This window comes from Myotis yumanensis, unplaced genomic scaffold (assembly GCF_028538775.1).
Source record: "Myotis yumanensis isolate MYYU_CA2020_CCGP unplaced genomic scaffold, mMyoYum1.0.hap1 SCAF_4, whole genome shotgun sequence".
Lineage (NCBI taxonomy): Eukaryota > Metazoa > Chordata > Mammalia > Chiroptera > Vespertilionidae > Myotis > Myotis yumanensis.
This window is the reverse complement of record NW_027223755.1, coordinates 102862788-102883957: the sequence shown is the minus strand read 5'-3', so window position 1 is coordinate 102883957 and position 21170 is coordinate 102862788. Positions and strand designations below refer to the sequence as shown.

Sequence of the window (21170 nt, the reverse complement as noted above, 5' to 3'; positions counted from 1 at the left end):
AAAGAAATAGGTCACAAATGACAGAAATGGAGGAAAGCAAACTCCTGGATATAGAGTTCAAAACCAAACTTAAAAGGTTTTTCAAGAATTTTCTAGAAACTGCTGATAAAATTAGTGAGACCCTCAAGAAATCTAGTGAGACCCTAGAAGATATGAACAAGGACCTACTAGAAATTAAGCACACACTGACTGAAATAAAGAATATTATACAGAGTTCCAACAGCAAACTAGAGGATCACAAGAATCAAGTCAAAGATTTCAAATACAAAGAAGCAAAAATCACCCAACCAGAAAAACAAAAAGAAAAAAGAATCCAAAAATATGAAGATAGTGTAAGGAGCCTCTGGGACAACTTCAAGCGTACCAACATCCAAATTATGGGGGTGCCAGAAGAAGAGAGAGAGAGCAAGATATTGAAAACCTATTTGAAGAAATAATGACAGAAAACTTCCCCTACCTGGTGAAAGAAATAGACTTGCAAGTCCAGGAAGCACAGAGAACCCCAAACGAAAGGAATCCAAAGAGGACCACACCAAGACACATCATGATTAAAATGCCAAGAGCAAAAGACAAAGAGAGAATCTTAAAAGCAGCAAGAGAAAAATAGTCAGTTACATACAAGGGAGTACCCATATGACTGTCAGCTGATTTCTCAACAGAAACAGAAGGGAGTGGCAAGAAATATTCAAAGTGATGAATAGCAAGGACCTACAACCTAAATTACTTTACCCAGAAAAGCTATCATTCAGAATTGAAGGTCAGATAAAGAGCTTCACAGATAAAAAAAAAAAAAGCTAAAGGAGTTCATCACCACCAAACCAGTATTATGCGAAATGCTGAAAGGTATCCTTTAAGAAGAGGAAGAACGGCCCAAACCAATATGCTCAATTAATATTTGACAAAGGAGGCAAGAACATACAATGGAGCCAAGATAGCCTCTTCAATAAATGGTGTTGGGAAAATTGGACAGATACATGTAAGAAAATGAAACTAGACCACCAACTTACACCATACACAAAAATAAACTCAAAATGGATAAAGGACTTAAATGTATGACGGGAAACCATAAAAATTCTAGAAGAATACAAAGGCAACAAAATCTCAGACATATGCCAAAGCAATTTCTTCACTGAGACAGCTCCTAGGGCACTTGAAACTAAAGAGAAAATGAACAAATTGGACTACATCAAAATAAAAAGCTTCTGCACAGCAAAAGAAACCATCAACAAAACAACAAGAAAGCCCACTGCGTGGGAAAACATATTTGCTACTGTCATATCTGATAAGGGCCTAATCTCCAAAATTTATAGGGAACTCATACAACTCAACAAAAGGAAGATAAACAATCCAATCAAAAAATGGGCAAAGGATCTAAATAGAGACCTTTCAAACGAGGACATTCAGAAAGCCAAGAGACATATGAAAACATGATCAAAGTCACTAATCATCTGAGAGATGCAAATCAAAACAACAATGAGGTACCATCTCACACCTGTCAGACTGGCTATCATCAACAGATCGACAGACGACAAGTGCTGGAGAGGATGTGGAGAAAAAGGAACACTCCTGCACTGCTGGTGGGAATGCAGACTGGTGCAGCCACTATGGAAGGCAGTATGGAGGTTCCTCAAAAAATTGGAAATGGAACTCCCATTTGACCCTGTGATCCCACTTCTAGGAATATATCCCAAGAAACCAGAAACACCAATCAGAAAGGATATATGCACCCCTATGTTCATAGCAGCACAATTCACCATCGCTAAGATCTGGAAACAGCCTAAGTGCCCATCAGTAAATGAATGGATTAGAAAACTGTGGTACATCTACACGATGGAATACTATGCTGCTGTAAAGAAGAAGGAACTCTTACCATTTGCAACAGCATGGATGGAACTGGAGAGCATTATGCTAAGTGAAATAAGCCAGTCAATGAAGGAAAAATACCACATGATCTCACTCATTCATGGATAATAGAGACCATTATAAACTTATGAACAATGATAGATACAGAGGCAGAGCTGCCTCAAACAGATTGTCAAACTGCAGCGGGAAGGCCGGGGAGGGTTGGGGGGGCAGGAGGGAGGGGGGTAAGAGATCAACCAAAGGACTTGTATGCATGCATATAAGCATAACCAATGGACATAAGACACTGGGGGTAGGGGAGGCCAGGGGATTGTCAAGGGCGGGGGGAAAAAAAGAGACATATATAATACTTTCTGTAATACTTTAAGCAATAAAAATAAATTTAAAAAAGAAGAGAAGGGAGAAGAAAAAGATAAAGATACAAATTATGAACAACAAATACACATCTATCAACAAGTGAATCTAAAAATCAAGTGAATAAATAATCTGGTGAACAGAATAAACTGGTGACTATAATAGAATCAGGGGCATTGAAAGGGAGTGGACTGACTATTCTCGGGGGGTCCCGGGGGGAAGGGGTGTGGGGGATGCGGGAAGAGACTGGACAAAAATCGTACACCTATGGATGAGGACAGCGGGGGGTGGGGGGGCGGGTAAGGGCAGAGGGCGGGGTGGGAACCTGGTGGAGGGGAGCTATGGGGGGAAAAAAGAGGAACAACTGTAATAATCTGAACAATAAAGATTTAATTTTTTTAAAAAAGGAGTTGGGAAGTGCTCTCTCCAGCTGGGAGAGATCATGTCGGTTTGGTATTATTTCTTTCTTACATGCTGGATAACTTTCCCAAGGAAGTCACCTGGGTTTGGAATTGCCACAAACCCGGTGCTGTCATGACACATTTACTTTCTCATGATTCTTAGGTCTGAGGTATGTCCAGGGTCTCACGGGGCTAACGTCCAGGTGTGGGCAGGGCGGCATTCCTCCTGGAGGCTCCAGGGGAGCATCCGTTCCTGGCCTTTTCCAGCTTCTAGAGGCCCCCCAAGTTCTGCAGCTCCTGGCCTGTCCTCCATCTCCAAAGGCAGCCAGGAGCCTTTCTCTGACGTCCTCACGTCTCTGCCCACAGCTGGGAAGATTCGGTGATTGTAAGGACTCATCTGAGGACACTGGTCCATTCGGATGGCGTAGGAGACTCCCCTATCTCGAGGCCGCCACCTTAGTCATGTGCACAAAAGCCTCTGCCCCATGAGCCATAGTCACAGGCCCAGGGGTGAGGACGAGGACATCTTGGAAGGGCTATCCTGCTGCCTCCCAAGCAGCATGGGCTGCCAGTGGGGAGAGAGGGTCCCAGTGCTGGAGGCTAGTTGGGGTGGGACAGGTGAGGGCCCCCATCTCCCTTCCTGTGGGGACCTGGAGATGGCACCGGGTGGTCCAGGAGGCGGGTGACCTGTGTTCCTGCAGACCCACCCCCACCTCCACCCCCACCCCCTAAACTGGGCCACATCAGGCCCCTGGAGGCCTGGACGGGCGGTGCCATTGTCACCCTTATTCAGCACCAGGGTCAATGTGGAACACCCACTTTTGAGCCGAAGCTCTTGGCAGGTGTTGGCGGGAAGGAGACAGGTCTGCGCCCTGAGAAGACTGGTCCTGGATCATCAGGCAAACCCCTCCCCGTGTCTCAGTTCTCCCAGGTCTGAGAGGAGATCACTGACCTACAGGGACCTCCCACTCGGCCTGTGATTGGGAGCTAGGGGGGCAGGAAAGGCCTGGCCCCTCCCGGGGCCCCCTAATCAGCTCAGGGATCAGGTCCTGCCAGGACAGGGGACGGTTAGGAAGGGCTGCCCCGGGGTGGGCAGCTGGTGATGGGCCTGTCTGATTGTGGTGGAGACCACGGGACCCGGGGGCGGCTGAGGCCACGCTCCGCACAGGGCTTGCGCTGTCTCTGCCAGGCTCAGTTGGGCCTGGAACGCTCTGTCTGTATTTCCTTTTTAGAAATATACCTTTAAATTTTAGAACAGGTTTAGATTTATACCCTGCACCCAATTTCCCCTATATTAACATCTTATAATGGTATGATTTATGTGTTATAACTAATGACCCAATAGGATACACTATACTAACTGTAATCCCTGGCTTATTCGGATGCCCTTTCTTTCCCCCCAATGGTCTCTTTCTGTCCCAGGATTCCATCCAGGCCCCACGTGACATCCAATTGCCTCGTCTCCTTAGGGTCCTCTGGGCTGTGACAGCTTCTCAGACACCTGGCTCATCTTGAACATTGGCTGCCTCAGCCCTAGGATCAGCTATTTCTCCAAGGACCCTGGCTCCTTGTTTGGGAGATGCTGTTAGACTGGGCCCTAGGGTGCTGGTTGCTCTGGGGGTCCTTGCATCTAGGCTCTCAGCTGAGAGAACAAGGAAATGTGCACTGACTGGTGTATAGACACATATGCATAACTATCTTCTTATGGATCTTTATCAAGCTAATCAAGACCTCAGACTTGTGTCTCCAGTTCTAACCCATCACCACAGGGATCGCACACGTCCTCCATGCTTGTCCCAGCATCCCCACCCCAATAGGGAGGACCAACCCCCAACACCCTCCATCCATTCGCTTCACTGCTCACTGCCAGCGTAGCAATTCGTGCAGAGGGGGCGGTGTTCCTCAGCCCGGCTTGCACCCTCTCCAATCTGGGATCCCTCAGGGGATGTCCGGGGATCAGGCCTAAACCGCAGTCAGACATCCCTCTTGCAATCCAGGACCACTGGCTCCTAACCACTCACCTGCCTGCCTGCCTAAAGCTCTCAACTGCCCTCCCCTGCCAGCCTTCTCACCCCCAACAGCCCTCACAGCTGATCTGGTTACCCACCCCCCCTCCCCGGCAACCCGAATCAGGCTGGACTAGGCATCTCAGCCGCCGGAGCCCAGGAGGCAGGAACCACCTGGGGGTGGAGTGATGGTGGCTTGTCCTCTATTTGGCTGCATGCCCTACCCATGTGACCTGTGGGTACCCAGATGGGTGCCTGGTGGTAGGGGTATATGTCACATGGAAGCCTTTGTCTGAATCATCCACTTCCTCCACTCTGGATTGGAGGATTCAGCAACCCCTCCTCTGACCTCTGACCTCTGACCTCTGACCCTCCCACCCCCTGATCTGGAAGGATAAATGGGAAAGAAAGAGTGGGCCGGGCAATAGCAGCAGGGACCGGTCAAGGTAAGCACCCCCACCAGACCCCACCATCTGGGGTTCGTGCACTGAGTAGCTGAGCCTCACATCTGGAGCAGCAGGACCTCACACTCCAGGTCTGAACTGACCCCTCATCCAGGGTCCTCAACTCCGTCTGCACCCACACCCTGCTAACCCCCCCACCACCACCGCCTGGCTCAGCCCCCTGGGTCAGGCAGCCCCTCCTGGCTCCTTCCAGGTGCTGAGTCTGCTGGTGCTGGCACTGCTCCTCCTGCTGAGCCTGGCCATGCGTCCCCTGGTGAGTCCTGACCCTGCTCAGCCCTGTCCCTGCCCCTGTCCCTGCCCCTCACCCCACAGGCTCCACCACAGGTGGTGGACTCACAGAAGCCCAGGTTTGTGTGGGCACAGGGGCTGGGCTGTGTCCTGTTCTGCCCTGAGGGTGTTTCCTGCTCCAGCCCCAAGCCAGGCCCTGGAGAGAGTGGGCATCGTGGGGGGGCAGGAGGCCCCTGAAGGCAAGTGGCCCTGGCAGGTGAGCCTGAGACTCAAACTCCATTACTGGATACACTTCTGCGGGGGCTCCCTCATCCACCCACAGTGGGTGCTGACCGCCGCGCACTGCCTGGGACCGTGAGTGTCCATGGGGCCTGATGGGTGGGCGTGGGGGTGGGCCTGGGCTTCATCCCCACTCCCTCCTGGGTGAACAGGAGGCTGCTCAGTCCCCTGAGTAGGTGCCCCTCCCTCCAGGGAAAAGACAGATCCCGCAGACCTGAGGGTGCAGCTGCGGGAGCAGCACCTCTATTACCGGGACAAGCTGCTGCCCATCAACCGGATCATCGTGCACCCCAACTACTTCTCATTTGTGAACGGGGCAGACATCGCGCTGCTGGAGCTCGAAGACCCCGTGAGCACGAAGCACACAGCCCAGATGATCGCTCTGCCCCCCGCCTGGGAGACCTTCCCCCCGGGGAGCCCCTGCTGGGTGACAGGCTGGGTGATGTGCACGATGAAAGTGAGTGTCAGGCACAGTTGGAGGGCTTGGGGAGTGGGGACCAGTCACACCACCCACCCAACTCTGGGGTTCCGTTGGAAGAGGGATCCCAACAGCAGGCTCAGGGCAGTGATGGCCTCGCCACTGGTGCCGAATGCTCTCCTCTCACCGCACAGTCCGCCTCCCACCGCCGTACCCCCTGAAGCAGGTGAAGGTCCCCATCGTGGAAAACAGCGTTTGTGACGCGGAATACCACACCGGCGTCTACACGGCGGACAGCGTGGAGATCGACCGTAACGACATGATCTGTGCCGGGGCCAAGAAGAAGGACTCCTGCCAGGTGGGCCCGTGTCCTCCCCCAAATCCCCCCCCCCATCCGCCTCTCCAGCCACTTGCTGACCCCTCTCCTCCCCAGGGCGACTCTGGAGGGCCCCTGGTCTGCAAGGTCAACGGCACCTGGATGCAGGCGGGTGTGGTCAGCTGGGGTGACGGCTGTGCCCAGCCCCACAGGCCCGGCATCTACACCCGCGTCACCTACTACCTGGACTGGATCCACCAGCACGTCCCCAAGGAGCCCTGAGCCCGTCCCTCAGGCTGCCACCCAGCCCCCTCCTGTCCCCGACCACTGCTTCCTGCCCAGCTGGCTGCCCTTTCCACCTGCCCTGCCCCCTGCCCTGAGCTCCCCCAGCCCAGGGAGTGGGTGGTGGGCACTGCCCCTCATTAAAGTGTGTGAAGAGCACCTGTGGTTGTGGCCGTGTGTCCAGCTGTGGGCGTCACTGAGGGGGAGGGAGGGCTCCAGAGGCAGCCACACAGTCACTGTGTGTCACTGTGGGGACCCCTGGCCCTGAGCACTGGGCATTGCTGTGGGGACACCCCCTCCCCAGCCCCTGGTGCCTGGGGTTGTGTCTCCTTGGGGAGCGGTCATGTGTATTCAGGTCACATAAAGCAACACATAACATTGAAAAGCTAATTCTTGCCCAGCCAGCGCAGCTTAGTAGTTGAGTGCAGACCTATGAACCGGGAGGTCACGGTTCACGGTTTGATTCCTGGTCAGGGCACATGCCCGGGTTGAGGGTTCAGTCCCCAGAAGGAGGCGTGCAGGAGGCAGCGATGGGTGATTCTCTCCCGTCATGGATGTCTCTCTCTCTCTCTCCTCCCTGAAATCAATAAAAACATTTTTAAAAAGATAATTCTGGGGGCACCCAGGTGCCCAGCAACGGGATCACAATAGACCCCTGGCCCCACACCCTGGGGCCTCCGACCACACAGTGCCCTGCCCTCCCTCCCAGCACCGTCCTCAGCTCTCAGGCCGCACTGAGCTCGCACATGTGGCCGCCGTGCGGCGGCCTGTGTCACAGGTGCAGGCGGGTGGAGTGAGGCTGGAGCCTCCGTCACACCGAACACCGCGCGGTGCCGTCCTCCGCGGCTGCGAGTGGGGAGGACACCATTTCTCCCCGTCAGCGTGTCGGCTCCCAGGGAGCCTGTGTCCAGGCTGCTACAGGGGACAGAGGTGCCCGGTCAGGGTCTCAGGACCAGGGCGGCTGTCCCTGTGCGCACATCCCGCATGTCTGTGCCTGTGCCAGCGAGGGAGCCGGGCCTGAGGTCTGAGCACCTCCTTTCCTGGGAGCCAGACGCCTCCCCACAGCCATGGGGCCAGGCCTGTCACCCTCCAACGCCTCATTCGGGGGTGGGGGGGTGGGCATCTCATTGAGTTTTAATCAGCATTTTATGGGTTTTGGTGTGGGAACCCCTTTCACATTGGCGCCCCCTCGGCAGGAGAGGGGACAGGGTCGCCTGCAACACTGACGGGCCCAGGCCCACGGCCAATGCTTCCACCTCTGGGATGTGCGGCCACCGAGCGAGCTTCCTGTCACCGCTCAGGCCCCGGGGCCGCTGGTTTGTGCATCCGGCTGCTGTGCGTTCAGCTTGTCTCCTGGGCACAGCGTCCCATGACCGAGCTCCCTGCCCACGGCGCAGACTTGGCAGGTCCGCGTGGGAGGGCCTCTGCCCACACCCTGAGCCTCTCCGCTGTGGACACCGTGGTGGGGAGCGCTAACCCCCTCCTTTCCTCTCATCTTAATCATCTTATTGCAGCCATATACTGTCCTTCCTCGGTGTGAAGGCAGAGATGGACCGGCCACCACCCCCTCCCTCCCTCTCTCCGCCCCACACTCTTGGGGCTGCTGCTGTGGTCGGCGGGCTGAGCTCCCTGGATCGTGCACCTTGCACAAGCGCATTTACACTTTTCTCGGTGTGGGCTGTGCTGGGGACACTGAGTGACAAGGGCTCCTCCGGTGGAGGGTGCAAGGAAGGAAGGGCACATGGTGGGGCCTGGGGCTGAGACCCCCACACTGAGGGAGCGGGGAGGAGGCCGGGCACCCACTTCCCTTATCTGGCCCTGGGATCTGGAGGAGCTCAGCCAGCGGCAGTGACAGATAAAGTGAGTGTTGGCTTATCAGGGAGGGTCAAGCGGGCCTTCCGTTGGGCCAGGGGGGCTGTGGGGGGGGGGACAGTGCTTCTTGTGTGCCCACATGGGTCCTCCTGAAGGACCCGTGCAGGGCCACGTTCACTGGCTGCTGGTGACCTGCACTCCAGGTCCAGGCGAGGGTGGCACTCTGGGGTACGCCACCCCTCCTGGAAAATGGGCACAGAAACGAGTCCTGTCAGTCATCGAGCGGACCACACCCACGGTGATTGGAGTTTTTTGCTCGAGAGCAGGCCTGGAGTCTTGGGGGTGTGGGTGCTGCAGGAAACCATGCATGGGGTGCTGGTGGAATGAGCGGGGTCTCAATGCTGGAGGCAAATGAGCTAAAATAGATGAATGCCCTGAAGGCTCTCCTGTGGGGACCAGGGAAGTCACTGGGGGTCCGGGAAGTAGAGAGAACCTGGGGTCGTCTAGACCCGGCCCCCAACCCACACACTGGGTGACATCAGGCCCTCAGAGGCTGGGCGTGCTGGCCAGAAGGGCAGTTCCCCGTTCCTCTAGGGCACCCTTCCAGGTCCGTTCCTGTGACAGGTTCAATGCAGTCGTCACTCAGAGATGGTGCCACTGCCGTCCCTGTCCCGCGTCAGGGCAATGTGGCACGGGCACCTTCGAGCCACATCTCCAGGCCGGGTGCCGGAAGGAGACAAGTCTGTGCCCCGAGAAGCCACATCCTCACGCTCACCCTCCATGTACCTTGGTTCCGCCCCCCCCCCCCCGCACCTGCACACACACACCTACAAGTGGATCAGTGACACAGGCACCTGCAACCCAGGCCTGTGACTTGGAGCTGGGAGTGGGGGACTGCAGTCCCTCCCAGAGGCCCCCATCAGCTCAGTCATCAGGCCCTGGCCAGACAAGGTTAGATAGGGGTGCTGCCATGCTGGGTCCATTAGATCTGTGGTGATCATGGGACTGCAAGACGGATGTAGGACAGGGACAGTGGGGAGGGTGGGTTGGTGAGACTCCAGTCCTGGGGTTTCAGACGTTTCTGGCCTTGAGCTGCAACTGTCCTGAGAGATCCCCAAGATCAGGCTTTGAGAACAAGGGACCATGGAGCTGCAGACAAGCCCTGGTCTGAGAGGCCAGCAGGACATGGGGCAAGGTCAAAGGTCAGGACTAGGGGTGTCAAAGACTTCAGTGCAGGGAGATACTGAGAGTGGGTGCCTTCTGCAGCCCTAAGCCAACTGCCCAGCTGGAAAGCTCTCCCCTGGGGACCCCCCCCACAGCACACACCCCTGTCAGAAGCTCTGGCAACAACTTCTCCCTACGTTGTCAGATGCAGCTTCTCCAGCGTGCGAATGCCGTGTGCCCGGCTGCTATGATCTCAGCTTTTCCTGACGAACTGCCCGAGTGGGGGAACCATGGGCCACCAGCCGCAGGTGCTCGGGAGAGGCCCCTGTCACTCTGCTGGGGTGGCTGTCACCATCCAGCCGCCCACCCTCACGCGGGACTGAGATTCTGCTGGTCGCCCACTTGTTCCTTAAATAAGTTAATGTTTATTCTATTTTGCTCTGCCCTCCCCATGCCCTCAACTTCAGAAGCTGGATTTTCTGCATCGTATTATTGCAACTTTAACCTGAATTTATAAGAGAAACAAAATGAAACAAAGGGGCCTCCGTGGGCACGGCTCTGCTCAGACCCCAGGGCGGCCGTTGGAGGCGCTGGCCTCGGGAACTTGGCTCCCATTCCCTGGCGATCCGGCGTGTCAGAGACCAGTCGACAGGTGTTTTCTGGACAGAACGGTGGGGAGGGGTCCAGGAGGGGCAGGTGGAGAGACAGCGCTGGCAGAGGCCGGGACAAGTGGACAGGCGCTCAGACTGAGTGATGGTGAGGCACGGCTGCGGGGCCCTGGTGAGTGAGCTGCCACCGCGAGGGCACAAGTGGCCCCCAGCGTGAGTTCCCTAGAAAAGTAAGTGGATGTGAGGACAGGACTCTGCCGGGCAGCCTCTACCTTTCCCTTCTGGTTGCTTTCTGGTCCTTGTCCCTGGATCTCTCTCGTGAAGGGACTGCTGACCAGGCCGCCAGCAGTCTGACCACAGCGGCCAAACGCGTAGAAACCAAACCTGAAGCACAGACTCCCAGTCTGAGGAGCTAACCGTACTCCTTTCACCCAGAACAGCGTCTGCCTCCCTCTCCCTGGGCCGATGTCCTCCCGGCTCCTCTGCCCAGCGTAGGGCCCGAGCTGGGGTCCATGCATGGCCCTGCCTGGGGCCACCACCCCACTGGATACACCCCAAGCCCCGTGCCAAGCCTGTGTGGCCTCGTGTCCCCAGCTACACAGGCTCATCCGCACTGTCACCAGGTGTGGGCCTGGCTGGCGGGGACCCTGATTTCTTTGGGGGGCTCTCGGGGACGTTGAGGTACAGCCTCCATCCCTTCTCGGGGGGGTCGCTGGAGGGCATCGGAGACTCTGTTTGTGGGGTTCGGCAGGTGCTGTGACCCCTGAGGAAGCTCTGGGTTCTGGGGCCACCCTGTGCCCACTGTCCGAGAACAGGTCCCCGCTGGGGCCCCCCACGTCCAAGGGCTTGAAGGCAAAGCTGGGGATGGTTAGGTGCTCTGCACGGCAGGGAACCTGGCCCCAGCGCTCCCCCTTGCTGGTAGGGTCCACCCCCAAGCCCTCCATGGGCTCGCAGGACGGGGTTCTCTGCCGCAGGGTGGTACTGCCACCCTCCGCTGCAGGGGGCCAGGCTGCACCCTCGTCCTCCACGGGGGGGTCTATGGAGATGCACGGGGGGCTCATCTTCTTCTTCCTGCGTGACCCCAGCGCCGGCTCAGCCTCCAGGGCCGGGGCCTTCACCTCTCCAGGCTCAGGGCGGCTGTCCTCTCCACCCTGCTCCACCGAGGGCCGCCGGTGCTGCTCTGCCCGGCCGGGCTGGTCCAGAAGGCCCTGGGCGTCCACACCATAGAGCCTGCACAGGTCCGGCTTGCCAGCCACCACCCTGTGGGCTTCGGGCGAGGGGCTTCGGGCTGAGCTGGTGATGTGGCTGACCTCCTCGTCGGCTGGGTCTGGGGCCTCCGCCACCTCCCCGCCTGCGGCCTGCAGCTGGCTGGAGATGCAGCTCTGTCCAAGAGTGTGCTTTCGGGCTCGGACGCTGGCGGGCCTCGGGGAGCGGGGCGGGGACCGCAGGGAGTCCCCCAGGGACGCCTGTCTGGTGGGGGTCTTCCCGTCAGGCTCCCCCGAGTCCAGGCCGCAGTCCGCAGGGCCGTCAGCCTGGGCTTCCAGGGAGTTGGTGTGCAGGGCCTCCTGCAAGGGCATGGGGTCGGGTGAGACCAGGCAGAGCCCCGCCAGCAGCCGGGGGCGCAGACTCCTCCCCACCTGGGCAGAGTAGGCTCCGACACCCCTGAGGTGGGGATCCAGGGTGAGATGGGCCCGAGAGCTCCTGGCGTGTGTGTCACTGTCCTCCAGCCCCACCCATGCCACCCTGGAGACCACTGTGTATGCGGGTGCCAACCACCCATGCCTGTCATGAGGGGAGGGGCCGTGAGGAGCAGAGGGCTGCAGCCCGAGTAGGGAGAGCCTGTCATGGGCCCTGGAAACCCTGCTGGGCACAGAGCTGGGCCGAGGCAACTTTGTGCACCACCAGCCCAGCGTGGCACCCTGAGGCTAGAAGGGTGGTCTGTGGGTCCCTGAGGCCCACAGGAACCACTGCGGGGTGTGGTGGGGCACTCAGGCTGCTGTCCAAGGAGAGGATGTGGTCCTGGTGGCTGGGAACTCTGTCATCAGGAGCTCTACGGATAAAGCACCCCCTTCCCAGTGCCTGTCACTCATCCTTTAATGAGGAGAGGGACCCCCTAGGCTGTGCAGTTGTGGGGGGGTGGGGGCTCTTACCTGTCTGCAGAGTAGGCGGCTAAAGCTGGGGGAGCGGGCCGTGCCCCGAGGGGGCAGGGTGAGGAGGGTGCTGTTGCCCCTGGCAGGGGAGGACGCAGTTGGCAAGGCCTGGAGGGAGGCGCAGGACTCCACAGGTGGCACGTGCTCCACGGAGGTCAAGCCTGGGGCAGGAGGGTGTCTACAGCAGGCAGCTGTCACCAGCCCTGAGCCCCCGACCCGCCCGAGTCCGGCTGCCTAGGCCTCCCACCTGCCCACTCTCTCCAGCTGCCTCTGGGGGTCCTACCAGAGGTGGTGCCCATGTAGGTCTCCATTTCCACCTCCTGCAGCGGGTGGGGGTGAGGGGCCGAGGCGGGCGCTACGGGCCGGAACATGTAGCTGTCATTGGGCAGCGAGAGCATCCTGGACACAGACACCTTTCGAGGGACCAGGAGGTTGGGGCCATCGGGGCCGGTGCCCGGGCTCTGTGGGGCTGCGGGCCTGGGACCCGCGGGCGGCCCCTGCGCCATCTCCAGCTCGAGCTCCGCGTCCAGCTCGGCTTCCTCAGGGGCCTCCTTGTTGCTCTCCTCCAGGTGCTTCATGAGCACGGCCACCACCACGTTGACCAGCACGAACTGGGCCACCAGCACGAAGGTGACGAAGTAGATGGGCGAGATGGCGGGCAGGTAGGTGAGGCAGTGCTTGTCTTCCCGGACGCACTCGCGCAGCGTGTCCTGTGGGCGAAGGGCAGCTGCAGGAGGGCGCAGGCCGACCCCACCTCGCCGCCGGCCTGGCTCGGGCTGGTACCTTCATGATCCCGTTCCAGTTGTCCCCGGTGGGCACGCGGAACAGCGTGAGGAAGGCCATGCCGAAGTTGGAGAAGGTGGCGTGCCGGCTCAGGCCCTCACAGGGGTTGTCCTCACTGCACTCTGCAGGGTGAGACCCGCCAGGTCACCACACGCTGGGTCAGGCACACGCTCTGGGGTCAGGCACACACGCTGGGGTGAGGCACACGCTCTGGGGTCAGGCACACACGCTGAGGTCAGGCACTCGCTCTGGGTCAGGCACACACGCTGGGGTCAGGCACACACGCTGGGGTCAGGCACACACGCTGAGGTCAGGCACACGCTCTGGGGTCAGGCACACACGCTGGGGTGAGGCACACGCTCTGGGGTCAGGCACACACGCTGGGGTGAGGCACACACGCTGGGGTCAGGCACACAAGCTGGGGTCAGGCACACACACTGGGGTCAGGCACACACGCTGGGGTCAGGCACACACGCTGGGGTCAGGCACACACACTGGGGTCAGGCACACGCTCTGGGGTCAGGCACACACGCTGGGGTCAGGCACACACACTGGGGTCAGGCACACGCTCTGGGGTCAGGCACACACGCTGGGGTCAGGCACACACGCTGGGGTCAGGCACACGCTCTGGGGTCAGGCACACACGCTGGGGTCAGGCACACACGCTGGGGTCAGGCACACGCTCTGGGGTCAGGCACACAAGCTGGGGTCAGGCACACACACTGGGGTCAGGCACACACACGCTGGGGTGAGGCACACACGCTGGGGTCAGGCACACAAGCTGGGGTCAGGCACACGCTCTGGGGTCAGGAACACGCTCTGGGGTCAGGCACACACGCTGGGGTCAGGCACACACACGCTGGGGTCAGGCACACACGCTGGGGTCAGGCACACACACGCTGGGGTCAGGCACACACGCTGGGGTCAGGCACACAAGCTGGGGTCAGGCACACGCTCTGGGGTCAGGAACACGCTCTGGGGTCAGGCACACACACTGGGGTCAGGCACACACGCTGGGGTGAGGCACACACTGGCTGGGAGCCTGAGACCCGCCAGGAAGAAGGTCGTGCTCCTCTGAGCACGGAGAGATTGCCTAGCTTGGGGGTCCCTGGCAGGTGGGCACCCAAAGGAGGCACCTGGGGGACATGTCTCTTCACAATGGGCGGGGGGACTCCTCCTTGGCCTGGGAGCTGCCTGAAGCCCTGCTTGTTCTGGATCGAGGGCTTTCTGGGTGGACAAGCCGCGGCCTGGGGGCCAGCCCGCTCTGGCCCAGCCCCAGGGGACGGCACTACTTGCTTCCCAGGCCCTGTCTTGGGTCAGGACACCCCCAGGCCTCATTGGAGTAATGGGGCCACCCTGGAGCCTGAGGCGAGGCAGGGGTCTGGGGCCAGGAGTCAGGCCTGGGGTCTGGGGCATTAGCTGCCGGTCCCAGGAGCTCCTGGTCAGAACCCAAACTGCCAACCACCTCAGCCGCCTCAGACAGGCTCCCTGTGGCTCCTGGAAGCCACTGCGTGTTCAGTCACCCACTGTTCAGAAGACCCCGGCAGGAAGGGGAGGGGGCCCTATAGGGAGTGGGCTGCCAGAGAGGGTCCCCCACTGCCCCCTGCCCGGACTGGCCAGACGGGGTTTAAGAAAACCCTTGGTGACAGTGAAGGACATGCTGCAGCGTTTGTCCCCTGGGACCAGTGCAGATTAGGGTGGCACGTGCGCGCGTTTGCATGTGGATGCTTGCTCGGGTTCACGTGTGGCTCTGCCTCCCTTGCTGGGCTGTAAGTACACTGGGTGTGTACGTGCACATATGAGTGCCATGGGTCTGTGTGTTCGTAGATGCTCCTGCATGTGTCGCTGCCATGCTCCACCTGTGCAGTGAAGGGCTGAGGGAGCAGGGGGCCCTGCCTTGATCTGGCCAGTGGCCCGAGCTATCTGCCTGACGTGTGTGTGTGTGTGTGTGTGTGTGTGTGTGTGTGGCTGCTCCTGCCTGGACCCCAACTCACCAAGCCTCCCGAACAGCTCCACTCCCAGGGCAGCATAGATAAAAAACAGGAGCATGAAAAGTAGGCCGAGGTTCCCTACCTACACAGGAGAGAAGCAGAACCAGGTCAGGCCTCAACCCGCCTGCTATGCCATCAGTGCCTGGAGCCCACCAGCCACCCTCACCCCCAGTTCTAGCCAGGCAGGAGGTCAAGTTCCCAGTGAGGTGTGAAGCCTAGTTCTTAACCCACCCTCCTTGGCCCTGGCTCCCATGGTCCCTAGGGGCTCCCTGTCCAGCCTGGTGCTCAAGGCCCCTCCTTGGCCTTTCACGCCCACCCTGCGCCCCGGACCACCTCTGCCTCCAGTACCTCTGTCCCCAGGACCTAGGAGGTCCCCAAAGCTCTGGCAGACTCTGCGTAGGGTCTGCCTCCAACCTTGGAGCCCCCATAAGGAGGCCAGGGCCAAGGTTCTACCAGGAATCTCACCAACACACCCTCCCAGCACTTACGCTGCCCTCCAGGCAGGGTGCCCTGTCTTCACATACCTCCTGTGCCCCTGACACTGGGGCATGGCCAGGCCCAGGCTTCCTTCCCCTCCTGTCACTCCCACAGGCACAAAAGGCTGATGGTGCACGGTGTGTGGACAGACATGCATGTGGGTGAGTAGGTGACTGAGAGAGAAGGTGCTAGATGGATACGCAGCTGTGGGGTGAGTGGCTGGCTGAAAAACAGACAGAGGGACACATGGGTTGTGAGGTGGACGGATGGGTGGCTGAAAGAGAACCATGGACAGAGGGATTGGCAGAAAACTGGACATTGCACAGATGGGGCAAAGGGGACAGAGGTGGTGGGGACAGAGGAGCTGGGGACAGAGGAGGTGGGGACAGAGGTGGTGGGGACAGAGGCTTGAGCTTGGAAGGGATTTGGGGGGTAGAGGACCATTCACAAAGTGAGCTTGAATGTTGGCTTGTTTGATTTTCAACATCAGCATCTCAGTAACAGAGGAATCATGAAAAACCACATAAAACATGAAAGTGCTTCTTGTTAGATGGTTTGAGAGCCTCCAACTTCAGAGGCTTATTAGAGAGTGAGAACTCCTTTGTAGGAAGGTAAAAACCTGTCTGGAAAAATGAAAACATAGTATTTGTACATAAATATCTGAGAATTTTCTAGAATCAACTAAAAATTGTGAACCTTCAGTGGAAAGTGCCCTGTGAAATTCAGCAGAATAAACACAAATAAATTTTACACCTAAACCCATTTTAGTGAAACTGCACAATGTCCACATGAAAAGCCCACAGAGACAAGTGAGAGTTTAGCCTAAATGAAATGACGTCAGACGCAGGGGATTGCTGATCAGCAACAGGAGGAGGAAGGAGAGCCTGGAGCGATTCCTTGGAAGTCCTGAGGAAATATCACCATCAACATAAAATTTTATTCCCAAGGAAACTGTCACACAATATTGAGGAAAAAATAGTGATATTACAAAACAGAAGACACGAAGAGTGTCCTATCACCTGCAGGCACTCATTAACAGAACTACTTAAGGATTTATTACAGGAAGAAGAAATACTAATTCGGAGGAATGTGTGAGACAAAGGAAACAAAGCATTAATGGGAAAACACACTGCATGCCATTCTCCAGACACCCCTGAGTGGCCATAAGCATTGACTGGCCTCCTTCATAATCAGAGGAAAACTGAGGGAAATAAAGGACATGCAGTGTCACACTCATCAGGTTGGAGAAAATGAAAAAGTGCAATAAAACCACATGTTTGCAAAGATGTTGAGAAATGAGCAACTCATATGTGGAATATAAAACAGAACAAAACAAATGCACAAAGAAAACAGAAACAGACTCATAGATACAGAGAACAAGTGGGTGGTGGCCCAAGAGGAGGGGGTTGAAGGGTGGGGATAAAATTAATAAGGAAAAACACAAAGCTGTCATGATCTCTATATTTATGACATGGTGTGTATCTGCAAATAAATTTAAAAAAAGAAGAGGGGGCCTGGCTGGTTTGGCTCAGTGGTTGAGGTGTCAGACCGCAGAGCGAAGAGGCCTGGGTTTGATTCCCAGTCAAGGGCATGTGCTTGGGTTGCAGGTTTGATCCCCAGCCCAGCATTAGGGTGCCTGCAGAAGGCAACCAATTGATATGCCTCTCACATTGATGCTTTTCTCTCTCCTCTCTCTCCCCTTCCCTTCCACTATCTCCAAAAATCAATGGAAAATACTACCCTCGGGTGAGGATTAACAAAAGAGATAAGAAGAGGGGATGCTGAGATAGAGTGCACGTGGGCATTCAGGCCAGCAGCTGTGTGTGGGAGGGAGGGGGGGGGCAGTGCCCTGTACCCCTGCTCTGAGCAGGAGTCCTTCTGGCCTCAGGCCCTCATTAGGGGTGCCAGGGTGTGGGGTCTGAGTGATAGGAGTGGATGCACAGAGTGAGGGTGGGGCTGGGTGGGCATCAGGGTCAGGATCAAAGCCGGGGCTGTGATGAGGATGTCTGAGCCCTGATAGGGGAAGGCTGAGGGCAGGTGGGCAAAGGGCACAGCTTCTGTTACCTAACAGCCCCATTTTGCAACACTGCAGTGGAGGCTGGGCCAGCGAGGGTGGGGTGGGGGAAGCAATGTGCCAGCGTCCACGGGTCCACACGTGTCACAATGGAGGTGTTGGACCCAGGGCAGGGATGGCTCCTGGAGGCCCTCATTCATGTCACTGGCGGTCCCATTCGGGCCCCACCAACCACGGGACACATGTGACCACACTGACAATGACACTGACCTCACTCACTCTGCCCGACGGCTCAGAGGGACACAGGCCACAGCGCAGATTTGTGTCCACGAGGGCAGCACCTGTGACTGGCTTCTAGCTCCACAGTGCCCTCCGGCCGGGGCTCTGACGAAGGCTCCCGAGTTCTGTGTGCTGCTTCTTGGAGCCTCTCCTGGTGGCTGTCCTCCCACAGCCAGGCCCTCTGTCCTAGACCCGGGGTGCCAGCTTGTGACACCCAGGCTCTCAGGGCTCCATCTCCACTGTCCCCTCCTGCCTCCTGCATGCTCTCCACTCTCTATTCTCCCTCCCCTGAAAGACCCAGGCCCCCTGGTCCCCACCGTGTTCTAATGGGTGGGCATCTTGACTGGCATCACCTGGGCTCCCTAGGCTGTGCCTGCTGGGCTCCTACTGCACAGGCCCCGCAGCTGGAGGTGCAGCAGCCTCCCTGTGGGACTTTCCCAGCGTCCTGGTTGGTAGTTGGATTGCTCTCCCCTGAGGAGATCAGTTTTGCCAGGAGCAGTGCCAGGTGCAGTGGCCTGGCTGCTCCCCTGGCTCCAGGGCAGGCTGGGGAAGAGGCTGGAAGCCCAGGGTCCCACAGGCACACTGCCACCCAGGACTGAGTTTTCAGCCCCAGGCTGGTCTCCCTGCCCCGGAGCCTCCTAGGGCCTCCCTCCATGTGTGCACATGCATCATCGTCTGCATGTGTGTGGGAATACGTGCATGTATGCGTGTGTGTGTGTGTGTGTGTGTGTGTGTGTGTGTGTTCAGTTGCATGGATTGGGAAGGTCATATTACTTGCAGTAATATGGTCACATATGACTTCGATAGACGTTGAACAGGAGCAGATCACAGCTGGACACCATCCGACAAGGCCACTTGCGCACAAGTTCACTGTCTGAATTTACGAGGGGCGTCCTGTGAACCACCTTTTGTTACTGACGCTGGACATTTTATTTCTCTGCCTTTGTTTACAACCTCGGTAAATACTGAGCCTTAATTTCTGTTCTCAGAGGTCTCTTACAGTTTCCTTGTATTAGAAAACAACAGGCTACATTGTTATTTTAACCTTTCTCACACTTATATCAAAAATGGGCACAAGCCCTCCTACATTTGGAAAGAATGCAAATTAAAAGTATATATAACTCACAATGGTGAAAATACCACCTACTAATATTCACAGGGACATGGTGACTTGTACCTGGAGGGACATGACCAGTCCTTTCTGGACTTAGTACAAATAGAACAGAGAATGTTATGTTTAAGTCAAGAAGTGAGAAAAATTATGTCAGAGGAAACCGAACAAGAGCATAAGGAATAGAATAAAAGACAGGCTAACCAACGCAAGAAAGTCAGGGGTAATTTAAAACAAATAAAAGAAGCACCTGGACTAGATAATAAAGAAATTACAGGGTTTCAAAGCCAAAAGTGAGTTCCTTAAATCTAATGAAATAGGCAAACCTGTGGCAAGATCCATAAGGCAGGAAACATGGTGCACAAATAATATTAGTAATAAAGAGGTGACCAGACACATGGGCAGGGCAGAGATTTTTAAAACTCGGAAGAGGTTAGTATGAACAACCACATTAAACAAACTTGCCATCAGGTGAAATGGACCATTTTTAGGCAAGTATACCTCCTGAGAACTGACTTTAGGAGAAAGGGAAGCAGGACCAGATTTGTAATCATGAAAGGCCTGCTTCTGGGAGGTGAACATCCACCCAGAACTAACATATAAAGTACAACACGGGGAGTTACCCCACAGCATGGCTTCCTGGACAATTACACTAAGACTTCAAGGCCCAGCGATCTTCCAGGGACAGAAAGAGAGGCAGCTCCCGGGCACACTTTCTGGAGAACAAAGCTAGGCTCATAGAATAAAGGACAATTTCAGGACAATTTCCATTATGAACATAGATTGAAAAAATCCAAAGTAAAACATTATCAAACCAACTCCCAATGTGTAAAATAATTACCAAATAACCCAGTAAGGTCTCAACCAACGCGGTTGAACACCAATTAGTGCAATTTACGATATTAGTGGAGCGGAAATAGATGATAAAAACCATGTTATAATCTCAATAGGTATGGAAAAATACTCTTTTTTTTGTTGATAAATTCAACTATAGTTTGTGATAAAACTCTTAGCTAACTTGGGCCAAGGGTGACTTCCTAATTCGATAAGTGTGGCTTTCCCAGAAGCCACAGCAAACGTCCTGCTTACCTGGGGCACAGTGGCAGCCCCGCCCCTGAATGAGGCATGATGGACAGGGAGGCCCAGACAGTGCAGGTGACTCCAGGCAGCACACAGTGATCAGAAATACACAAAAGGTGTGAGGACCAGGGAGGAGGAGAGGAGACCACCAGGAGCAACACAGCGCTCTACACGGAACACCCAAGACCATCTGCTCACAATGTTAGAACTAGTATGAGTGCCGCGAGGCAGCTTTGCCCACCATCAACGCAGGTCCAGCGCTGAAATCCCACAGGCCTTCTAGACACTGCCCATGGCCACTGAGAAGAGGAATCAGTAAGATGGCATTTCCAGTGACTATTCCAAACGCCCTGGGAAGAAATCTAACAAAACATGTGCAAGATTTCAGAGAGGACATTGTCCAGTTGAGCTAAAGGACATAAGGTCCAAATAACATGGACAGATATGCGCTGACCATGGGTGGGAGACGCAGCATCCTCACGCTGTAAGCTCTTATCAATGTACAGCCCTTCCCACAGAGTCCCCCTCACAGGATTTCTCAGGACACATGACACGTTAACTGTCAGGTTTTGATGACAGGTTTGTGGGAGTAAAAAGTTATCATAAACTATTTTGCTTTCATTGAAAAGAGAACTAACCTTGGGTTGCAAGACACAATTGTATTTGACAAAAAAATCTCTGAGTGAAATTTTTTTATTTTGTTAATCCTGACCCAGGGTATTTTTTTAGCTTTTTAAATTTTTTTGGTCTTTTTATCTTTTTATTGTCTAAAGTTTTACATATGTCTCCTTTTTCCTCTCCCTGCCCCTCCCCTGCCATATACCCCTCCCCGTACCCCCACCCCCGGCAACCCCCCCCCCCCTCCTACAGCCATTCCCACCCTGGGCAAGCACTCACAGCCCCAGTGTCTGTGTCTGTTGGTTATGCTGATATGATGCATACAAGTCCTTTGTTGCTCTCTAACCGCCCCATCTCCCCCGATCTCCCCTGTCATTTGTCTCTGCATCTACTTTGGTTCCTCAGTTTATGTATTTTTTTTGCCATTGATTTTTAGAGAGAGTGGAAGGGAGGGGAAGGGACAGAGAGAAGC

General features: G+C 56.1%; 1 pseudogene; it reads left to right on the top strand.

Annotated features, from left to right (window-relative positions):
• Nucleotides 1-3178: 3178 nt before the first annotated feature.
• On the top strand, nucleotides 3179-6760 carry LOC139009517 (tryptase beta-2-like; annotated as a pseudogene).
• The last annotated feature ends 14410 nt before the right edge of the window (nucleotides 6761-21170 follow it).